General features: G+C 43.2%; 1 protein-coding gene and 1 long non-coding RNA gene across 6 annotated transcripts in view; one reads left to right on the forward strand and one right to left on the reverse strand.

Annotated features, from left to right (window-relative positions):
- Positions 1–22,669, forward strand: part of CCSER1 (coiled-coil serine rich protein 1) — a 697,013-nt gene that overhangs the window by 487,257 nt on the left and 187,087 nt on the right. The gene's annotated exons all lie outside the window — the stretch shown is intronic.
- LOC310657796 overlaps positions 1–22,669 on the reverse strand; it is a 206,383-nt gene that overhangs the window by 112,154 nt on the left and 71,560 nt on the right. The window lies entirely within an intron of this gene.

Below are 22,669 nucleotides of genomic sequence, written 5' to 3' on the forward strand. Positions count from 1 at the left end.
CAAAACCCACTGAGAGAGTATAGAAGTTCTACATTACTAATTTTACAGGGCTGTATTGTTATATACCCTCTACAACTAAAGGTTTGATTCCCTCCACCCCCAAAGATGGCTTGTATTTAATAGCTCACTTCAGTCTGTGATTAGAAACTGATATACAAGTTAACTTTGTAATGAGCTCCTATGAAATAGAAGTGTATTTAAAATGAAATAATAGTTTGGGTAAAATAGTGGGGTGGGGGTGTTCAGAGTTTCGCTTGCATTGCGCTGATGCATGAGTCTTTGGTATAGTTCACTTTTCTTTTGAAAAGTAAAACGGTTAAAACACAAGGGCAAGATAATAGCTGTGACAAAAAGGGGGGGGGGCACACCATTTATGCCTAGCAGGTCAGTGGTGAATATTAACATACATTCCCCTTGAAAGCTTGATGATAACTGCTTGGGTGGCGGGAATACCAAGGTAGAGGGAAGGTTATGCTACTGAAAATTACTTGAGACAGCTTTTCATCAATTATCTGGTGAGAATTTCAGGCAATTGTGCTAAGGCACTTCATGGGTCAAGTAATAGGAGAAGTAAGAAATTAAGAAAGGAGGAAAGGAGCAGAAAGAAAGCAGTGGGATGTTGGGTCACCTATCGTGGACAGGGTGAGTGGAAAGAAGTTATCGCTTTGCTCACAGGGGTGAAGAAAAAGGCATTAGAAAAACTATAGGCCATATTTCTCCTCTCCAGGAAGATCCAGCCTAGAAATCTGGTATCCCTAAACAAATATATCTATATCTGGAAGTTATAAGTTGAAGAGGAGAACAGTAGGCTTGGACGTGCCTTTTCATTAGCTCACCTGTGCTCATATACACGCATGCAACATATCTCACAAGCATCAGGTGTCGTCCTGTCCTCATTATTGCTCACTACTTATGCATGTGTGTCTATAGAGCAAAGGTAGCCAATGTCGTGCTCTCCAGATATTGTGGGCTGCTGCTCCTATCAGCCTCAGCCAACATGGCCAATAGCAAGGGATGATGGGAATAGTGGTCCACAATATCTGGAACGCCCTCCCATCAATGAGATGTCAATGAGATAATAACTATAAACTTTTAGAAGACATATGAAGGCCCTGTAATGTGAAATTTTTAATGTTTGATGTTTTGTTATGTTTTTATATGTTTTGGAAGCTGCCTAGCATGGCTGGGGCAGCCCAGCCTGATGGCAGGGTATAAATAATAAAATTACTACTACCGCTACCCTATTACTACTATTACCACTTTTACCTCTGAGATAGAGGGTATAATATCTTTAACAGTGAACTCAGGTAGTGAGTTCTTAGAGACAGGAGAGTGTGAAGCATGCTCAGAAGGACCCCAAGATTTGAAGTTATACACAAAAGTTTAGAAACAAGAAAGGGGCAATCCCCTCAACCATGGGTTGGTCAGGTTGTCCACCATAAAGGGTGTAGGCCCGGGAGGTCCTCCAGGTGCCTCGTCTTCTGCTCTGGGCAACCAGGCAAGGTGAGCAGGCTCCTCTGGGTGCCTCAGCGGAGGAATCTGATGAAGCACGGAAGGCAGTGACAAGGCGTGCCCACAGTTCCTTGCCAAGGGCACAAGGGAACCTAAATACACCTCAGGCCTCAACCCAGTGAGGGATGAGCATGTGCTGTAGCCTCAGAATGTCTAGCCTCAGGTGGAAAGGGAAAAGGAAACTGGGATGGGGGAAAATAATGGAGATCCTTGCTTGAAGAGAACGGCTGGAATTCTGAATGGGTGCAATCCTTTCTTGTTAGGAATGAAAGCATCCTGTAACATTCTGTTGTAGGTCCCACTTGTGTATGTGTATAGATCTAGCTGTGATGATCCAACTAGGGGGGGGGGGGATATTGTTATTCAAGCATGTATACTGTGGGTTAGTGTTGATATCACTGTCAACTGCCCAAAAGAAGATTGCATCTGAAATAATTTAATATGCATCGTTAAGATTGTGCTACATAACTAACAGTGACTACCATTATTTATATTGCGCCATCAATGCGTATGGCATTTTGCTGCCTAATGTAAGAGACAGTAAGCGAAGCAACTAGAGGGGAGGACAAGATGACCTGAGAAGAAACTGTGTCCTTCTGTGATGAGTGCATTGGTGGGCAGGTACGGTCAACCCCATACCACAAAGCTGGTAACAGGAATAAATCATGATATAGTTCTGAAGAAACATTGTCTACAAAACTAATCTATAGTTGGCTGAACTGGTGTTTGCACTGGGGAATGTCACTTTTAAGAGTTGACATGATGAAGCGCAATATTCAGATGTTTGCCTTCCCCTGGGTTTACGACATCAGCACTAACAGTCGGAAGTAACTCAGCAGAATAAACAAAAATGTACTTGCAGTTCTCTTTGCATGCCTCTATTTCTAGCCTGTAATACTCTCGTACTAAATAATACAGGATGAACACTTGGCATCTGATTGTTCAAGTGCCCCTGTTCTTCTTTTAGCAAACATTTGAATCAAAACATCTTTATCTTCCCACTCTTAGCATTACATAAACCACTAGACTGAAATGTCTTTCAGGGAGGTCAAAGCCGAGCATTGCACTCTGGCACAACATGCCATAATATTTTCTTTAACCTGTAATAACTGTCTTGAGCTGATCCAGCTTATCGTGATGAAATGGGCTCAGACAGCCCCATTACACCTCCATATTGCTGTGCATTAGTAAAATGCTTGCAAAGGATGGCCTCGTAAATAAACCACAACGGTAGTTACAAGTGAAAAGTTCAGGGAGCGTCTTCTAGGAAAACGTATGCTGGGATTCTGCTGTAAAAACAAATCTCTGTACTTGGAAATTTAGTCTGGCATGGATGAGGGAACAGAAGCAGGAGGCAGATGTGACTATAATGTCACAAGACTTGCAAGCGATCCAAGGCATCCAGCGTTTTCTGGGTGTGACATTTTCAAATTGCAGTTCTCCAAGAAGTCCTTTAAGTGCAGTGCATATATTTATGTCCCCAGTTAAAACTTCCGTGTGTGACAGGAGGCATGAATGGCTGTATGTGTGCATTCCAGATTATCATATTTGTAAGTTCCCTCTCAGAGCACGATAGGCATTGACATTGGTAAATTTGTGCAAGTCATTAAGGAGCGGTGCTAATGAAAGGCAAATCCTGGTGCTGGTTTTGCTTTCCAGTACTGTCAGCCAAAGGCTGAGGTGAGGCCGAAGCGTTTATTTTTTGCAGCTGCTTCAAATTGTTGCTGGAGTGAAAGCTCACATTCTATTAATGTTATCACGCTGCCGGCAGATGGTAAGGTTTCAAAGCAGCTAGTCAGGATCCCTCCCTCCCTCCTTCCCTTGGAAATTCCACATGTATCTGAACATCTCCAGTTTGCTATTCATGATTTTTAATGTTTGTAATTTTATTTTTAAAATGTGGCATGTAGCAAGGAGAGTGACTATGGTAGCAGAGAGGAGAATAATTATAGTGCAGAGAATAATAAAATATGGTCCTCAGCTATAGAGCGTTGCTAAATATTCTTCAGATTCAGGGATGACCCTACTATTAGGTGGAGTGAGGCATCTGCCTCAGGCAGCTGATGTTGGGGAGCAGGCAGTGGCAGAGACAGAAGGGCAGAACTGTGTGTGTCACATTACCTGCCCTGAGTCCCCTAAGCTAACCTGCTGCTGGTGGTGATGAGAGGACATTGTCCCATTGGCAGGATTGATCTCATTGTAATTTTGAATTTTGTATACCACCTTGCTATATTTTTATGAAAGTGGAGTCTATACATAGAGAAATAGTAACATTTAACTGCCAGACTGGTGAAAATTTGGAGGAGGGCCTGCATACTATCTTCAGAGACCCTCCCCACTATATGAAAGTCTAGGAAGCCACACAAAAAGGAAACCAAGTTTTTAAAAATACATTTTTACGTTTTCATGAAGTCCACAAACACTATGTACCAGTATGTGATGCCGCAGATACCAATAAACACTGTTTTCTGGCTATTTCCCCCCACTAGGGATGTTGGAAGAATTGGATATTTCCATAATCTTGTCCAAAGTGACCAAATCTTGCTTGACCAATGTGTGGGTCAGAATATGGTTATCCAGCAACTCTCACACTTCCTAAACATTCCCACACGTTTGCACATTTTAGTGAAACTGATGTGCCAAAAATGCATTTTATTAAGGGAAATTTGTGCAGAAATGCTGACAAATTTTCATGGGGATATTATATACAACACACACTGCTGTGGAAATGTGGAGAAATAAATTTAAGATGGAAAAGAATGAGAAATAATTAGTTCATCCCTACTACTGAGCAAGGCAGTCACAGATTTTCTGTGTAAACTGATTAATACCTGCAGCCTGTTTCAATCCTTCACAAAACAGGCTGAAGAAAAAATAGTAGAGGTGTGCGGGTTGAGAGCTTTAACGCATTCATTGTGTAAAATGCCTCTTTTGTCAAGAGGTTTAATGCTGTTCTTCACAGAACTAGGCTTTTAAGTGAAGAGGCATTTCAATGTTTCCTAGCTGCACCGCATCACAGGAAAAAGTTAACAAGCAGCAATACCCCCTTCCCCAAAAAGGCTTCGTGTTGTAGTCCTGAACTTGGCAGTCAGGGTAGGTTCCTTCAAGCAGAGTGAAATTTGTTGTTATACTTCGTAAAGGAATGCTTTTTGATGAGTTCTTTTGAAACCATGTGTGTTGGTGAGTCATCCGCTGCATTTGGCTGTGTTGGCATTGCATTGCTGTTTTGACATGCTTTGTCCTTAGGGATACTTGGTGTTGCCAAAGAAATATCAAATATTTCCCCAGAAGGTAGAAGATGACACACAGAGAAAACAGTATTAGTAGTTACAATGGTGGCAGAACAGAGTCAGTGCAGCATATTATTTAAAACGTTGGATGAAGGCCAGGATGACCTGGGTTCAAACTTCAGTTCTGCCATGAATATCACTTAAGCGAACTTGGGCCAGTCGTTCTCTCCCTGCATAACCTACCTCTAAGGGTTCTTGTGAGGTCATTCTTATTTTGCCATCCTGAGTTCCTTGGAGGAAGTTCCTTGATCTACAAATAGGCTAGATAAAGATATATAAATAAATAATGCTGGAAGAGTCTTCGGAAGATATCTTTCACTCACATTTTCCATTCCTTCATGGTATTGACAGAATCATAAAATCATAGAATTGTAGAGTTGGATCATCAAGTCCAAACTAGTCCAGTTCAGGAATCACAGCTAATGACTCTCTGACAGATGGCCATCCAACCTCAGTTTAAAAACCTCCAGTTAAAAAACTTTCAAGATAGTCTGTTCCACTGTCCAACAGCTCATACCATCAGAAAGTTCCTCCGAATGTTAACATTAGGAACACGTTAACATTATCTATTAGAGATTTTTCTTCTGTGCTCTGGATAATCCCTTGTCTGTAACCTGTTGTTGTCATGTTTGTATTTCTTCTGCTGTAGCCTGATGAGGCACATGAGGACACCACCTTACTGAAGTTAAGCACATCTGGGGGTGGTCAGGTCCGGATTGGTTACTACCTGAGGATAACATGTACACTGCCTTTGATTCTGTGATGGAAGAAGGGCATTATATAGAAATCCAGAAGATGTCTCCTCTAGATACAATTTCTAGGTGTACCTTATGTTGTGATGGTAGCTGGTTGACCCCAGTATATGACATCAGTGATGAATTTCTACAGCCTGTTTCATGACCCAGGACACAAGACCAAACCCATGTTGATTACTTTCAGGCTCCTGAACCTTTATGGAAGGGGAGTAATAATAGCATCCTTATCACTGAAGGAGGTTGTTGGAATAAAGAGTCCTAGTCTTATACATCAAGATCAAGCTGGGTTCCCACCAGGAAGACAAATGAAGGAGAATATAAGGAATATTTTGAATATAATAGAATATTTGGAGGCTACAAATGAAAAGAAAGTGGCAATGATGTTTATAGACGCTGAAAAAGCCTTCGATAATGTCTCTTGGAAGTTCATGATAAAGTTGTTAGAACAAATCATGATTGTAAGATCCAAACGGATGACTGTAAGATCCAAAAAAGGAACAAGACAAGGATGCCCATTATCACCATTATTGTTTATTCTGGTCTTGGAAGTACTTGCCAAAACATAAGAGCAAATAAAGAGATTACAGGTGTAAAAACTGGGAAAAGCGAATTCAAGTTAAAAGTGTATGCAGATGATCTAGTGATAACAGTGGAAGAACCTTTCACAAAGTATTTGAAGATGCAACAAAGCGAACTGGACTCCTTGGCAGGTTTTGAATAAACATTCACAATTTTTTTACTGATAATAATAAGCTAAACAGTTGGAGGATCTATACAACTCTGTAACATGCAGAAAATAGCATTATTGGAGAAACCAAAGACTGGAACTGAGGGAAGTTGGGGGGTGGGGTGGGGGGATGGGTTTTATGGGGGGAGGAAAAATGGGGGGGGGAATAAGGATATGTTTTTGGAAAATATGTTTTGTTATAATTTTGAATAAAATTTTTTTTTTAAAAAAAAGAGTCCTAGTCCTTGAAGTAGGTGCCTTGCTCTTAAACAACCAGCTGTATATGAGTAGACAGAATTAAATTTATAGAATCATAGAACTGTAGAATTGGAAGGAACCCTGAGGACCATCTAGTCCAACCCCCTGCAATGCAGGAATATGCAGTTGGCCCAAACAAGGATCGAACCTGCAACCTTGGCGTTATCAGCACCCCTCTAGCCAGTTGAACTATAGATGCCTGGAAGTTGTGGAAGCAGCAGCCTTTTCCCTCTTACAGCAGCCCTCTTCGTTTACAGCCTCACTTTCACAGAGTTTTAGAACAAAGAAACTAGCCACCATCCTTCTAAGATGGCAAATATGCATAAGAACACTTCCAGGTTAAGAACGGGCCTCTAGAACAAATTAAGTTCTTAACCCGAGGTACCACTGTATAGCCATTTCCATTTCAGTGTCAATTAAAGGAATTATACTTAATACCTAACACCAGGACTAGAACATTTTCTAGCTTAAAATAATGTTTGGCCATCTTTTTGCCTAAGCATGACCATGGTTCAGCATTTTATCCAATGATATTAAATGTATAAAGGAGAGATATATCCACCCGCCTGGACATCCTGTTACCATTGATTTTGATGGTTCAGGTGTTCTTGAGACATTCAAAAGGAAAGTCACCTAAGATGAATCATATTTTGTTACATTTTATCATATTTCTATTGCTAGGTGCCTTGAACCCCAATTAGTGGAACAGTGGCATACAGATATAACAAAAAATAAATAAATGCATTTTCACTTTCTTGTAGGAATAGGCATTATAAGATGAAAGGCAGCCTTCCCTGCTGGAAATGGAAGGAGAATTTTGCAACATAATATTAAGTGTATTTTCTTGGAACTTAATCCAAATTTAACAGGTTTATCTTCCTTAAATCCTTAACTGCTTAAATTTCAGACACTTAGATCCTGAACACAGTTCACTTAAATTTTGATGCAAAGCTCTTTCTAAATACATTTTAATGTTGCTCCAGCATGCATTTGCTCCTATGTAGAAGCTTTACTTGTCATATTCACCATGTAGCACAGGAAACAGAAAAATCAAAACAATTATAGCATTTGCTCTTAAATTAAATATTGGGTAAAAAGATATTTAACTGCTTTGGTCGATACGTCTGCTCTTTGAAGAAACCTGAAGTATTTTGATTTAATTATCTCTCACTATTGCACATGTAAAAGAGAGACACATTTTCAGAGCCAAACGTCTATTTGTTGTGATCATTACTTCCATCATGTCATATTTCAGCCAATACTTTAATATCCAAAAGGTCATCTAGCAAGCACGGATTTCCAAATAGACTTGCTGTACTTTGAAATGCAATCTACTTAAGCTCCCAAATTGTCTAAACATCAAATAGGATTTCATTCAACAGGTGTGTGGTGGTTCATTTATATTTATATCTCAATTTATATGGTAATGTCACAAGCCATACTTAGCACCTCATGAGAGCCAAGTCCCCTTTGAATTAGGCTGGTCTTTTTCAGCATATGTAACATTTAGTGCAAATGAAATGTCAAGTCAGATGGGGCATGGTACGGATCCTAGCCTGGGGTCATTGTCCAACTCAGGTAATTTTTTTGCTCTTTGAGATGAGTATTCCTATCACTCTAAGATTAAAACCTGCTTGTAATTTTCTTAAAAGGTAAGCCTAACTTTTCCATTATTCCTGTACCTTATTTCAGGAAGATAATAAAGTGAGCTTGCTGGATAGAGCAGAATAATCTTCAGGGTGACTTAGATAAGGAATTGGAGTTCCATAAAGAATGAATTTGGCTCTCTCTAGTTCAGTATTCTGTAACACTGCATGGGGAACACAGTGGAATGGAAACAATCCATTTCTTCCTCCAGACACTCAAAACTGTGTAGCTGAAGGTCTGTTTATTCTTGATTCAGAGAATCTGAAAAATGCACAGACTTCACAGGAGGAATGCTAAAACATTTATATGCCTTTGCTACATGCAGCCATTTTCAGTGCCCTCTAATCCTCTTCTGTGAAAACCATCCTGTTTGTCCGGTATAAACAAAAAAGGATATTGTTGACAGTTGATATTGAAGGATGATATTGGAGGATGCTCAGGTGAAAAAGCTCTTGATGGCTGGCTTGATGGGCTCCAGTAATAGTGTTGCTAGAGTAGATTTAAAGTATGGTTGACACTTAAGTCTATTATAGGGCTTGACCCCTAGGTCACTGGTTGCATAGAGCCCTTGAGCAGAACACAGTTGCTGCTGAATAGCTTTCAGGTTGTGGACAAAGGAAAACAACAACTCCCATCATGCCTGACCCTTTGTCCTACTGGTTGGGACTGATCGCATTTGGACTCCCAACAACCTATGGGGCTTTCTGTCTTGTGCACAGAAGGACACACCTCCTCTGAAGACCTGCATGACAGGATTGCAATTTGCCAGTGATGCCAAGTTTAGTGTGCATATATCAAACCACAGACAGCTCAGTGGTAGAATGTATGATCTGCATGCAGAAGATCCCAAATCGAATATTCAGCAGTTCCAGATCGACAGGGTTGAGCAAGATGGCCTCGCTTGGTGTAAGGCTGTTTCCTGCATCATATGGCAGAGCTTTCATATCACCAACTCTCGGGTCAGCCCGCCTGTACAGTACATTTCACACATCACAGGTGGAATGGTCAAGAGGTAAGGCATGAGTTGATGTTCACACGTGTGCGAATCAGCCTTAAGCCATCGTTTCCACGCCTTATTAAACAGAAATATTTTACTTGCAAAGTATCGGTGCGCAATGATAAAGAGTGCGGCAAAATTACAAATTAGCATTGGATCCTTCCCAGAGTCTGATTCAGTGGAGAGTGATAGGAAATGATTTGTTTAGTCTCTGTGGAGAAGCATGCCAGATGTCTCACTGTTTCAGCTGTCCCAGGCAATTAGAATGTGCAATGGTACTATTTCCAGCATTTGTTAAAGAAGCTGTACTCATGCCCCGACTTGCAATAATGCACACAGGTACTTATGTCCTAAAAGTCTCATTGTGATCAAAATGTAGGTGGTAGCAAAGTGTAAATATGCTCTTAAAACTAGGGATTCCGTTTCTCATTTTCCCTACAGCCTGTGACATTTCTGCATCAATATATCACAGATATATGCATTTTTATGCGCACCTTTCTCTGATATGCTCATTTCTGTACACATTTTCTGGTTGGAGGACCTCAGCACAGAATCCCCAGGGTGGTTTAACAATCACTCTCCGCTCTCCCCCCGCCCAGGGAAACACTGGGAATTGTACTTCTGTGAGGGGCAATAGGGGTCTCCTAACAACTCTACGCAGCCTTAATAAATAACATTTCCCAGAATTCTTTGGGGGAAGCCATGGTTGTTGTTGTGACGTGGGGTTTGTGATTTCAGCTCTCTTGACATAATCTGCTGGAGACAGTTCTCTAGTAACACTTCTTTATTACAGCAAACAAGACTGAAGACTGAGGAGGGGAAAGCTACATTTATAGGGACAGGGGACTAGCTAGAAAGGATACATTTTGGAGGGAACAATATCAGGCAATCACAGTCCTGCCTTTTGGAGGAAACCAATAAGACAGAGGATCCAAATACAGCAGTTTAAATGAACCAATAGTAGCTGTACCCCCTGAAACCAAAAGGCAGTTACTTTACCCTAATGCAAATATAGACAATAATAATACAGATATAAAATCCTTTGACTCAATCCACAACACCCCTCCCCCCCTAGTGAGCACAGCAGACGTAATCTCTCAGGTACTGTGGGGTCCTACAACTTCTACTTGATCTCCTGACAACAGGCGTTGCCGGTTCTGGATTGGGTGTTACCTGTGGTAGAGGGGCTGCTATAGGGGTTTCCTCAGGAACAGATGGAGTCCCAGACATCTCAGGGTTCCCTACCTGTACCTCGTCATCATGAGGACTAGCAGACCCTGGTTCATTTGCTGAAGCCCCTGGTGACTGCACCTCTGGGCCATTTTCACTCTGGTCTTGCAGCTCTGCGTCGTTAGCCAGGGATGAATTATCTGACTCCTCCCTGCTGAGCGCCCGGCGCCTCAGCTGATCTATATGTCTCTTCCAAACTTGCCCATTTTCCAAGGTTACATAATAGGACACAGGTCCACTAGCCCGGGTGACCACACCAGCCACCCACCGCGAACCTCGTGAATAGTTCCTCACCCAGACCAGATCTTCAGGGGCGAGATACCTTGTTGTGTCAGTCTCAGCCTGGGGGGTTGCTCTTGAATTATGGTTTGGCATTTTATCCGGGTGGACATAATCCAGCACCGTTACCAGTCTTCTACCCAAGAGCAGCTCAGCTGGCGACTTGCCCGTCGCAGTACACGGCGTCGCATGCTGCAAAAATAACATTCGCGCGATGCGAGCTGACCAGTTACCCTCCATTAAGCGCGCAATGGATTCTTTGGCTGTTCTTACCATGCGCTCAGCCTGCCCATTGGAGGATGGGTGAAAGGGCGCGGATGTGACCCCTCTTATGAAGTTATCAGCCAAGAATGCCCTGAATTCTTGGGATACAAAAGCTGCCCCATTATCTGATACAATGGTCTCAGGTAACCCGTGGGTTGCAAACAGCTGCCTCAACACCTTGATTACGGCAGCTGATGCCATGCTAGGGACCATCGCCACTTCTAACCATTTGGAATATGCATCGACGACAACCAAAAAGACCTTCCCCTGGAATGGCCCAGCAAAATCTAAGTGCAGCCGGCTCCAGGGAGATCTGGACTGCTCCCACCAGTGAACTGGTGCTCTGGCCACTTCTGGCCGCACCTCTTGGCATGCCTTACATGTTCGTACCCATTGTTCTATGTTCTGGTCCATTCCAGGCCACCACACATAACATCGGGCTAGCGACTTCATCCTGACCATTCCCGGGTGTCCCATGTGAAGCGTCTCAAGCACCCTGTTTCTCAGTGGTGCTGGGATGATCACCCTATCTCCCCACAGGAGACAACCCTTATGCATGGACAACTCGTGCTGCCTTGTCGCATAAGGCCTGAATTTGTCTTCATGCGGACCACCTGGCCACCCCCTCCCCACCCAAGTGAGCACACGGGAGAGAACAGCATCTTTCCTCGTTTTCTCAGCTATATCAGTAGCCGTTACAGGAGCCCCCGGAAGTGTTTCCAGCATCATTATGTGCTCCGCTGGAGCGGGATCCTCATTGCTCCCGCCAGGAAGGGGCAATCGACTCAGCGCATCAGCGTGGCACAACCGTTTCCCCGGCACATGGGTCAAGGTGTACTGGAACCCGTTCAGGAATATAGACCAACGCAACATTCTGGGGGAGAGAATTTGTGGCGTTTGTTTGTTCGGGTTGAACAACCCTAACAGTGGTTTGTGGTCCGTTTCAATGGAGAAATGGCGACCGTACACATAATCATGGAACTTTTTGATTCCTGCCACAATTGCAAGCGCCTCTTTGTCAATTTGAGCATAGTTGCGCTCCGTGGGCGACAACGTACGGGAATAGAAAGAGATGGGCTTTTCCGACCCATCCAGTTCCCTATGACTCAGCACCGCCCCCAGGCCGTATTGAGAGGCATCACATGCCAGGACCAGCGGCTTTGACTCATCATAATGAGCAAGGACGCTCCCGCTACTCAGCATTCTTCGCAAGGAGTCAAAAGCCTTCTGCTGCCCCTGCCCCCATCGCCACACATTCTTTTTCTGCAACAGTCTATGTAATGGTTCAGCTACCGAAGCTTTATGGGGTAAGAACGAATGATAAAAGTTAATAAGTCCCAGGAATGACTGCAACTCCGTCTTGTTCTGTGGTCGTGGTGCCTCGATGATGGCCTTAATCTTAGCATCTGTGGGGTGGATGCCTGATGCATCAATTTTAAACCCCAAGAAATCCACAGCTGGCACCCCAAAACTGCATTTTTCCTTTTTCAGTTGCAACCCCACCTCCTTGAACTTGAGCAACACTGCACGGACACGCGCAACCAGTTCCTGTGGGTCTTTTCCAGCAATCAAAACGTCATCAAAAAATGGCAAGACCCCCGGCAGACCTCTTAACAGGCGTTCCATGAGCCCTTGAAAAATCCCTGGGGCCACACAAACTCCAAATTGTAATCTGTTAACTCTGAACGCCCCTTTATGTGTGACAATAGTCTGTGCTTCCGCTGATTGTGGGGTTACTGGCAGCTGTTGGTAGGCTTGTGCCAGGTCAATTTTGGCAAACACCTTGCCCCCAGCCAGTTTAGCCAACAGATGTGATACGACTGGAATGGGGTATGAGTTTCCCCTGAGTGCCTTATTGATAGTACATTTGTAATCTGCACAGATCCTGACTTCCCCATTTGCTTTAAGGGGCGTGACGATTGGAGTCTCCCACTTAGCAGAGTCCACGGGTGAGAGAACTCCCTGCTTGACCAATTTATCCAGCTCTGCTTCGATCTTGGGTTGCAGTGCAAATGGCACTCGCCTTGGTTTGAGTCGGATTGGGGCCACCCCAGGGTCCAACTCGAAGTCAACTGGGGGCCCTTTATAACAACCCAGTTTTCCATTAAAGAGACCAGCAAACTCTTTGCATAATGCCTCGCTCATCTCAGGGCAGGTTTGGATTGAATTAAGCCCTGATATACTCAGTCCCAGGGCGGGGAACCAGTCAGTGCCCAGGAGACTGGGGCGACTGCCCTTCGCAATCACCAGTTTGAGTACAGCCTGTTTGTCCCGGAACTGAACTCTCACGGCACACATTCCCATAACATGGATGCGGCCCGCTGAGTATGACTGCAAGGTTGCCGGGAAGGGCTCCAGAGGGGGCAACTTACCCCTGGGGAAGAATGTCCTCGCGGTCTGGTCCGACACGATAGTGAATCCAGATCCGGAGTCCACCTCCATGTCGCACTGCTGACCCTCAATCTTCACCTTGACGTGTGCCTTGCCTTGCGCTGGGAACTGCACGACCCTCCCGTTGATCTCCGTTACATAGTGGCAGTCCTTTAGAAAATGGGTTGCTGTGGGCGGTCTGCGATGCTCCAGTCTAGGTGTTCCTGTCGCTCCCAACGCCGCCGATCTACAGACCCTGGCGATGTGACCTGTCTTCCCGCACGTCCGGCACATAGCATCCCGGAAACGACAACTCTTCCGCTCATGGTTTCCGCCACAACCTGGACACCTGCCTCGGTGATCTTTGTGCACTGTGCAGGCCTGACGCACTGACTCGACCCCACGGACTGGGCTCTGGCTCGGAGTAGCCTCTAGCTCGTCCATGGCATGCGCAACTTCTATCTGTGGCTTAGGGGCCTTGCGACTGGCATCAAGCTCCTCTCTTTCATAATTCTCCGTGGCGGTGGCCTCCTTCAAGGCTGAAGCAAGGGTAACCTCTTCTTTAGCCACGATGCGTCTTCTGGCTTTCTTGCTGCTCAGACCACCGATAAACCGATCCAGGAGAGTCTCTTCCAGATTTTGGAAGTCGCAGTGCTGAGCGAGCTTCCGCAGTTCAGCTAGAAATGCAGATACAGACTCCCCAGCACGCTGCTGCCTCTCATGAAACTCCATCCGCCGGGCCATCTTGGTCTCAGTAGGCGCCAAATGGCTTGTTAGGCAGGCAAGAATATCTTTGAGAGATGTCTCACTTAGCTTCGCTGGAGCAAGCAATGCCTTGGCCAGCTTGAAGGTCTCAGGCCCACAGTAGCTCAGGAATGTGGCCCTTCTTTTGCTGGCATCGGTGATCCCTTGAGCCACTGCGAAGAACTCGAAGCGTTCGACGTAGTCTTCCCACGTGTGGGGCTCTGATGGCTGGAAGGGCTCCAATACCCTTGGACTCTCCATTGTCCTGTGGCAGGGTCGTCTTCTCAGCTGGCCAGTGAGTCTTGTTCTTAGCTGCAATCCGGACTCTGAGGCAGGGCTGCGTTTAACCGCTCCTCAGCATTCCGGATCCCATCCTCGTCGCCAGTTGTTGTGACGTGGGGTTTGTGATTTCAGCTCTCTTGACATAATCTGCTGGAGACAGTTCTCTAGTAACACTTCTTTATTACAGCAAACAAGACTGAAGACTGAGGAGGGGAAAGCTACATTTATAGGGACAGGGGACTAGCTAGAAAGGATACATTTTGGAGGGAACAATATCAGGCAATCACAGTCCTGCCTTTTGGAGGAAACCAATAAGACAGAGGATCCAAATACAGCAGTTTAAATGAACCAATAGTAGCTGTACCCCCTGAAACCAAAAGGCAGTTACTTTACCCTAATGCAAATATAGACAATAATAATACAGATATAAAATCCTTTGACTCAATCCACAACAGTTGTTTTAAGAGGGGCGATACTGCTTGCTTTGTTTTCCAAGGGTTTTGTTTGTGCAGCCCAGTTGCTCTGTGCACACCTCATTGGATCACGTTGTCACTTGTTTAATATTAAGTGGTGTTGGGTGTCCCGTAGCAATTAAAAACATGAGCTATAAACTGTGAAGTTCTAGCTCATTAAGTATGTGTAGCAGCAGTTGCTCATATTATTCCCCTTGCTGCCCCTCCTTCTGGTCCCCCCCCCTCCACTATTCATTTTTATGTTAATCAGTTTTTTTATATTGTGGGTCATTTAGCCACGCAGTCTTCCTGTCTGATGTCTGCAGAGGTATGACCTCAAAACAATTTTGGCTGACCAGGCCTGTAAGATGGTAGTGATCCATGACAAGTCACCACATGGTGGCTCAGGTTTTCAGGTCCTCAGGTGTTAATTATCATGCTACTGCAATGTTCCCTAAAAGGGTGAGCAATACCGGGGTCAGAATTACCCAGGTTTGGCTTCCTGGGAAATGAAAGCACTAGAGACTTAAGGCATTTTTGTATTGTTTGATTTTCTTATAAATACGCACATGAAGTATAGCTGGAAGGAAGAAGCATTTGCACTCCTAGTGGGCAGCAGATCTGCCACCCCAGCTGCATCAGATCTGAGGAAGAAACATTCGCACACTGCCTTCAGCCAAGTCTCAGCTCATGTGATAGAAATGGATCTAAATAATAATTTCTGTCAGTATCTATTGTTCATTGAACATGAAAATGAAATCTTAAGTACTGAGCTGCAGGTTCTAATTAAGCATCCCAGTCCTTCCCTTCCTCTGACCTTTAGTTCTGCCCCAACTCAAAATGGGCAGCTGTATCCTTTTCTAACAAGCCTTCCAGGCCCTCACCTTCACCGTGAACTTCACTGTCTTCTTCTAATCTAATCTAGGTTAGATTATGGCAACACATTACATGTAGAGCTGCCTCTGAAGACGGTTCAGAAATTTCAGCTGGTGCAGAATTTGGCAGTCAGGTTGCTCAGCGGGACAAGATGGTTTGTGTATATTGCACAGATCCTGGCCCAACCGCAGTGGATGCCAATCCAAACTTCCCTTTACAGGGCTGCCTTCAGATGTCTTCTAAAGGTTGTATAGTTACTCATCTTCTTTGCTTGGGGGTTGCATAACTCCATACCTTCCAACATTTCTTTGATGAAAATAAGGATGTCCTAAGGAAAAGCGGGAGCTTTTTGAGATCAAACCAGAAACCGGAACGGCATCTGTAAATCCAGGACTGTCCCTGGAAAACAGGGGCACTTGGAGGGTCTGAGAGTGGCAACATAAGAACGGGTCTTTTCTGTGGTGGTTCCCCTCTTGTGGAATGCTCTCCACATGAAGGCTCGCTAGGCTCCTTCATTAGAAATCTTTAGGCACCAGGTTAAAACATTTCTTTTCAGCCAGGCCTTTGACTGACAATTAGCATTCTATGGCTTTTTAAATGTGTTTGTGAAAAGGGGCTATTGTTTTGTTTTTGTTCTACTGTATTATGTATTTTGTGTTCTCATTTTGTATTTTTATATTGTGAGCTGCCTTATGAGGTTTGGATGAGGGACACTATACAAATTTAATAAATAAATAAAAATTATGCGCAAGGTTGGTGATTTGGAGGAATTTGAGTTAATTTGCCACATTACTTTGGGCAATGGGTAATTAGAGCATTGTGCCAGGTCTTCTCTCTCCCCCCCCCCCTCATTCTGTTTAAGAAGTTAGAAGTGTGAAATGTTGTTTACACAATCAGTGCTAATTGTGTAGTGTAAATAATTGCTCTGCAGACACTCCCTGCAGCCAGCTGTTGGCTGAATCTTAGAAAGCTTCTCATGTGTAGTCAGTGCAGATTAACAAGGAAATGCCCAGTGAGTGCCACACAAAACCTATTTTACTTTTGTTTTTGTTTTTAATTAGTGGGGGGAAATTGCTGAAGTATTAAGCCTCACTAGTTGGAGGATTGTCAGATAAATTTTAACCCCCACTATTTAGATTATTGTCAGATAAACTAATAAAGCATACAACTCATATATGGGAGGAGGAAAATAGACACAACTTGAATAACTTTGTCAAGAGCTGTCTGTCTTTTATTACTGTTTGCAATGACAATTGTATTTCAAGTGTAATTTTTTTTTAATAAGTTAAGAAACTAATATATTTTAGATGGTTTTAAAACCAAACAATTCACCCAGCTCTGATCCTGCATGAACCTCCATTTATTTACTAGTAGGTCGGCAATGGATGCATTGAACTCAAGGCTAATGTTCATATTTAGTTCCCTCTTGAGAAACATCCTGCTTAAGCTTCCTCTAAAGTTTGAGACTTGCTTTCCTCGATTTTTTATATTTCCTTTTATGCATGTGTTTTTGAAACTTTAGTGGGAGAGACGTGTGTGCCTGGTGCCTTCTCTGACCATTGGTCATGATGGCTGTGGAAGGCAGGAGTTATAGTCCAATAAGACCTGCAGGGCATGGTGCTGGCTGCCTCTGTTTTAGTGTGTAATTTATTTAGAAGGGTTGGGATGGAAAGAGCTTTTCTAGGGATGCAGAAAAACCTGTAAAATGGTATTGCGTTTCTCCATTGAATTGCAGTCTTACCCTCTCTAAACCACAAACTGCTTGTGAATCTGCCCTCTGTTGCACATGTATGCTGAGGATGAAGAGCTCTGCTATTTCAGAAATAGGGCTGGATCTCTAGAAAGCAGCATTTCAGTTTAAAGCACTGTAAATTTAAACAGTGAAAACAGGTAGAGAAAAAAGGGATGCCACATCGCCACCTGGTGGCACAATGTTATATCGCATATACAACACATGTAAATCACTTTTTCTTGACCAGTCTAGTTGTGTGGAATGGGTTGCATGATTGAGTGGCCCTAAGCCACTCTTTTTTAGACTACTCTCCCTCCAAAGTGTTCAGGATTGAAGTGAAGGCACAAGAATGGGGGTTGATCATCAGGTGAGCTGTGCACAGGTGAGCTGCATGCAAGCTGCTGGCTAGCCCTGTGGAGCCTCCTTTTATTGAGACAAATATGCAAATCAGGCAGATACATTTTGGGCTGTGACCTTTACACATCTTCAGTCCTGAGATAGTGGGGTGGTACAAAGTTATTTTGGCACCTGTTTCCACTGCGTCATTTTCCGCTTGCACAGTGTATAACAAAGGAGACAAAAGGTCTCAGGGAGAAAGGTTACAGATAGGACACCGCAGACTGCTGAGACTGCAAAAGGTCAGACAGAGGGAACGATGTTCAGACAGCTGTGGCTTGTCTGCGGGGGGGGATGTGCTACACACCCCAGGGTCATGCGTGCAGGCAGATTTTGACTGCCTGCTGGTGGGGAGTGTGCTCCCTCCAGACTCCACTGCCCACTCCGCGATTATCCCTACAAGGATGGTTTACATTGAGCTATTTTTTATTTTATTTTCAGAGCAACCTTGTTGTGCAGGTTTAGGTGAGCTATAATGAATTCTCTCCAGGGCCCCCAAAAGTTAACATCACAGTAAGCATCTCTACCCACCACCAACCCCAGCACTTGGGGAAATTTCTCTACATTAGCAGTGAATAGGTATCACAGTATTGCAGGGATTTGAAAAGGACTTCCTGGCCCATATCCAGCCCAACACACCACATTGAATCTTACCATTGCTTCCTTGAGTGGCCTTGGTCTTGTATCTGTCTTTAAACTCCATTTCCCCATCTGCCGAATAATAATATAGTACTAGTACGAATCACTGGGATATAGAGATCCCTCACCTACGGTGGAAATTCCTTCCAGTGAAGGATCCAATTCCATATGAAGCCCCCTTCCTACAAATAAACAGCCTCTTCTGTTCTATAGAAGAAGAAGAAAGTCACTAATCTTAAAAAGAGATATTTTGATGAGTATTGGATACTCCGTATTTTTTTTTTAAGCTTTCTGATACATCTAATTATTTTCAACCTAAGCCTCATAAAGTTTTCATGAAAGGAGAAGGAATGGGATTGCAACTAGAAATTGCATTTTAATAGAACATTGTTATTTAAATCTGTCTTTTTGATCACTGGAACTCTAGTTATTTTCCTCTTTCTTCCGGTACCTCAGTGGCATTTGTATTATGGTTCTTAGCTTCAGTTCCTGCCAGGTCTTCGTTTTCCTTAAAAAGTTAAAGAAAAATGTCTGTATGGGTGAGGGTGGATAATTTAGGCAAAATTAAGAAAACTTATTTATTTTGCATGTAAGCTTGATTTGCATATTATGTTTTGATTGCAGGATTTTGATTTGCACAGAGCTTTCTGGGGTTTTCGGCAGGATCTTTGGAGACTGTGTGAACTGTAGGTCCATCCAGCTCAAAGCATATTCCAAACAGCTCTGTTCTGGGAGTACTTTGCAAACATCACTGAAGCAGCAAGTGGGTTTATGGATTTATTATGATGGTGATTATTTAGGGCTGCCATACGTTCCGGATTTCAAAGGCGGAATTGGAGTCCTGGGGAAATTTCCGAAAGACGGCGCTTTGTACTGTATCTTAGGAAGTCAATCAAAAAATCACGGCTGTTGGGTTTTTTTTGCAGGTTTTTTGTGTTTTTGTAAAAAAAACAAACACCTCACCAACTTTGGGGTGTCCTGGTTTTTACTTTTTGAAATATGAAAGATTATTGTTGCTGTTACTTAGGAGACACAAAGCTTCCATTTTTGGGGTGAGGGTACTTTCCCCAGATTCCATCTTTAGCAAGATTCTTCCATGCTTTCATTCCCATGTAGATTTCTTTACAAATCACTCCACTTCAGAACCTGGGACATGGTTCTTTGCATCCATGAAGCTCCCTGGTCCACAAAGGACCTTGCATATTCCAAACAGCATATTTCAATTGACGGGATATCTCTGTGCATGTACCTCTTTATGTGGTGCTTTTGGTGGGTCAGGGAGCCCCTATACATTCTAGGAAGTCCTGGGTCAGGGTAAGAAAGGCAGTTAATCTGTCCACGATTCAGTCATTCATTCATTTAGACTGTTCTTCATCCTGAAGGATCCCAAAAGGTTACATTCAAAAAGTTGCATCCAAACCAATAAAACTAATTCAGCAGCAGACACAAAAGAAGCCATACCAGGTTTTATAGGTGCAGTTAGTTGGCAAGTAAACCAAACTAGGATTCCCACTATTAAATACATTTATTTCCTATCACACAGAGCCTTGCATTGCATCTCTCACAAGCACTGAGCTTCAGTGCACTTCATACAAATGTTTTACAAAGCATAAGATCGAAAGCTAACACATTTTATGGGGTTTGATTTTGTATTGATTACAGTACACTAGCATTTAAGTTTCTGCTCCTTTGAGCACTCAGCATGGGCTCTTATTGACAGTTTTGGCGGAGGAAGTCCTCTGCTCAGAGAGAGAGAGAGACTCTTTTTTTTATTCAGTTTTTAGCCAGCACCAATTAGGAAAAAACTAATTAATTTTCCCATCTGCAAAACAGGACAATTCAAATGACTCACACTCCAGGATCGAATGTGCATGGCATTTGCCCCATGGAAATAGCCACTCATTTTAAGGATTGTTCAGTACTGTTTAAATAATAATAATTAATGCTGCTCTACACTAGCCTGTTGTTTTTGCAAAAGAATGGAATATAAATACTTTAAAAAATATGGTTAAAATAAATAATGGAAATTGCAGAAATTATTTTGAAAATCACTATTAATTTTGGTAAAAAGATAAATGTAAAGTACCCCGGGACAGTTAAGTCCAGTCAAAGGCGACTATGGGGTGCGGTGGTCATCTCGTTTCAGGATGAGGGAGCCGGCGTTTGTCCACAGACAAGCTATGCTATATAAATACTATTAATATTATTTATATAGCATAGGAATCACCAACCTTTTTAGGTTGGGGGCATATTTGGGTTCTTGAGCAACTGCCATGACTGCCATGACTTCTGTCTCCTCCCAGATCAGACCCACCCCAGAAACGCAGAAAGAGAAGGCAAACAAACACACGCCACTTTTCCAAGTGATCTAGTTGAAAGTCAGATCCAGTAGAATAAATCTGAGCCTTGAAAAGCACACTTTGCTGAAATTGGAAAGTGGAAAGAGGGTCACTTTTCCAACTTCCTCCTAGAGCTTTTTATGTACCTCACAAGTGACAAAAGTTAAGCACCCTCGTTACTTCAAGGCCAAGCAGGCAATGGAGGGTGGAAAGGGGGGGCGGTGACTTCAGGGACACCAGGGGAGGAGAGGGACCTCAAAGCTGCTGACCTTTGATAGCACCATCAGTGTACATGACAGTTTGTAAAGAAACATCAACAGAAGAATATAGATTCCCTGCCTTGATTTTAAGAGATCTTAAAATCTAATCTTGATGTCATCAGAGGAAATGTGAGAAGAGGAAGTGAGAGGGAGAAGTTTAAATATAGCCAATGCACTTGAGTGTGCTACGTTTCCATTGTGCGTAAAGCCCAGGAGGCCAACCCAAAGGCTTCAAGGAAGGAGAGGCTTTTAATGGAGGATTTTGGAAGAAGGAGGGTGGTGCCCATCATAATTCATAGATGTGGTGCTTGACACTATTCTCGGTTATCCCATGTTCATTAAACAAAAGTCTCTGGGGGGAAATTGAGTGTCCTCAATACATCTGCATCTATTCTAAGTGATTTCTCAATATCAGAACTATTAAGGCTCTATTGAAATCGCACATATACAGCACATCACTCATTTTCCCTTCTAACTAATATTACTTTCTTATGTGGTTGAAGCAGGCAACAAAGGAGACAGAAAGGACATGGGAATGCCCACTTTTAGGAAGTTAAAGTCACAACACTTTCATTGTATGCTTAATTCGTTTCATTTTGTTTTTTGAAATAGTATTAAATTTTTCAAGATAGAGTAAAAAGTGAAATTCTTGTTACATATAATATTGCAGAGCATTATTTGCCCTGTTGACCTTATGGTACAGCTTTTTGACTTCCAAGTGAGTACATTAGTTAATTTCTAAACTTGCTTGCATTAAAATTCTTTCCATTTTCAGCATACCTATCAGATGCACTAGCACACCCTTGACCTCTCTCTCCAATTTGGCTACTGGTTTTATTGCTCAAATCAATGAACACAAGCAACATTTGCCAGCTTGTATTCAGTTATTTCTTGCAGAGACAGCAACCCTGTACAGCCATACGATATTAGAAGTAATTGCACATTTCATAAACAGGTTTAGTTTGTACTTTAGTGGATGTACCAATAAAGGTAAACTCAATGGCCACCTCTTATATCAATAAATCTTGATGACTCCACTTGGGAAGTCAATATCTGCTGAGAGATGCATTTCTCTTTGCACATTGCAGTTTAGAAATCCACTTTTTAAATACAAAGAAGGACAATAGGGCTAAGTGTAAAAATAATAATAATTGGTGGGGGCAAATCAAAAGCCATTTGTTGCATTTTCAAACGTATTTTGGGACCTTAGCAAAATCACGAACGAAAACAATGAAGCAGAAGGATCTCATTTTTGATCCATGGGCTCTAACATTCACATGTGGAGTCCTATGTGAGTGGTAGCCTTCCCTGTTCACTCTCCAAATTGGATTTCAACTGCAGTCAGCCCCAGCCCACAGGGCCAGTGGTCAAGAGATAATGGAACTTGTAGCTGAACAACATCTGGAGAGTACCTGTCAGGGGTTCAGGAGCAGAGGCACAGGGAAGGGAGGAAATGGAGAGCGAGGGGGAGGAGTCCGAAGGACATGTCAGCTATGACAGCGGTCCGAGGTCTCTGAGTCTTTCCAGTGACTCGGATGATTCACAGAAAGGGGCCCCCATGGTCAGGGCAAGGGGGGTGCCTAGGGGGACACCCCAGGAAGGAGGGGCCAGAGGGGACTC

Source organism: Podarcis tiliguerta (genome assembly GCF_965153285.1).
Source record: "Podarcis tiliguerta genome assembly, chromosome: 9".
In the NCBI taxonomy this organism is placed as follows: Eukaryota; Metazoa; Chordata; class Lepidosauria; order Squamata; family Lacertidae; genus Podarcis; species Podarcis tiliguerta.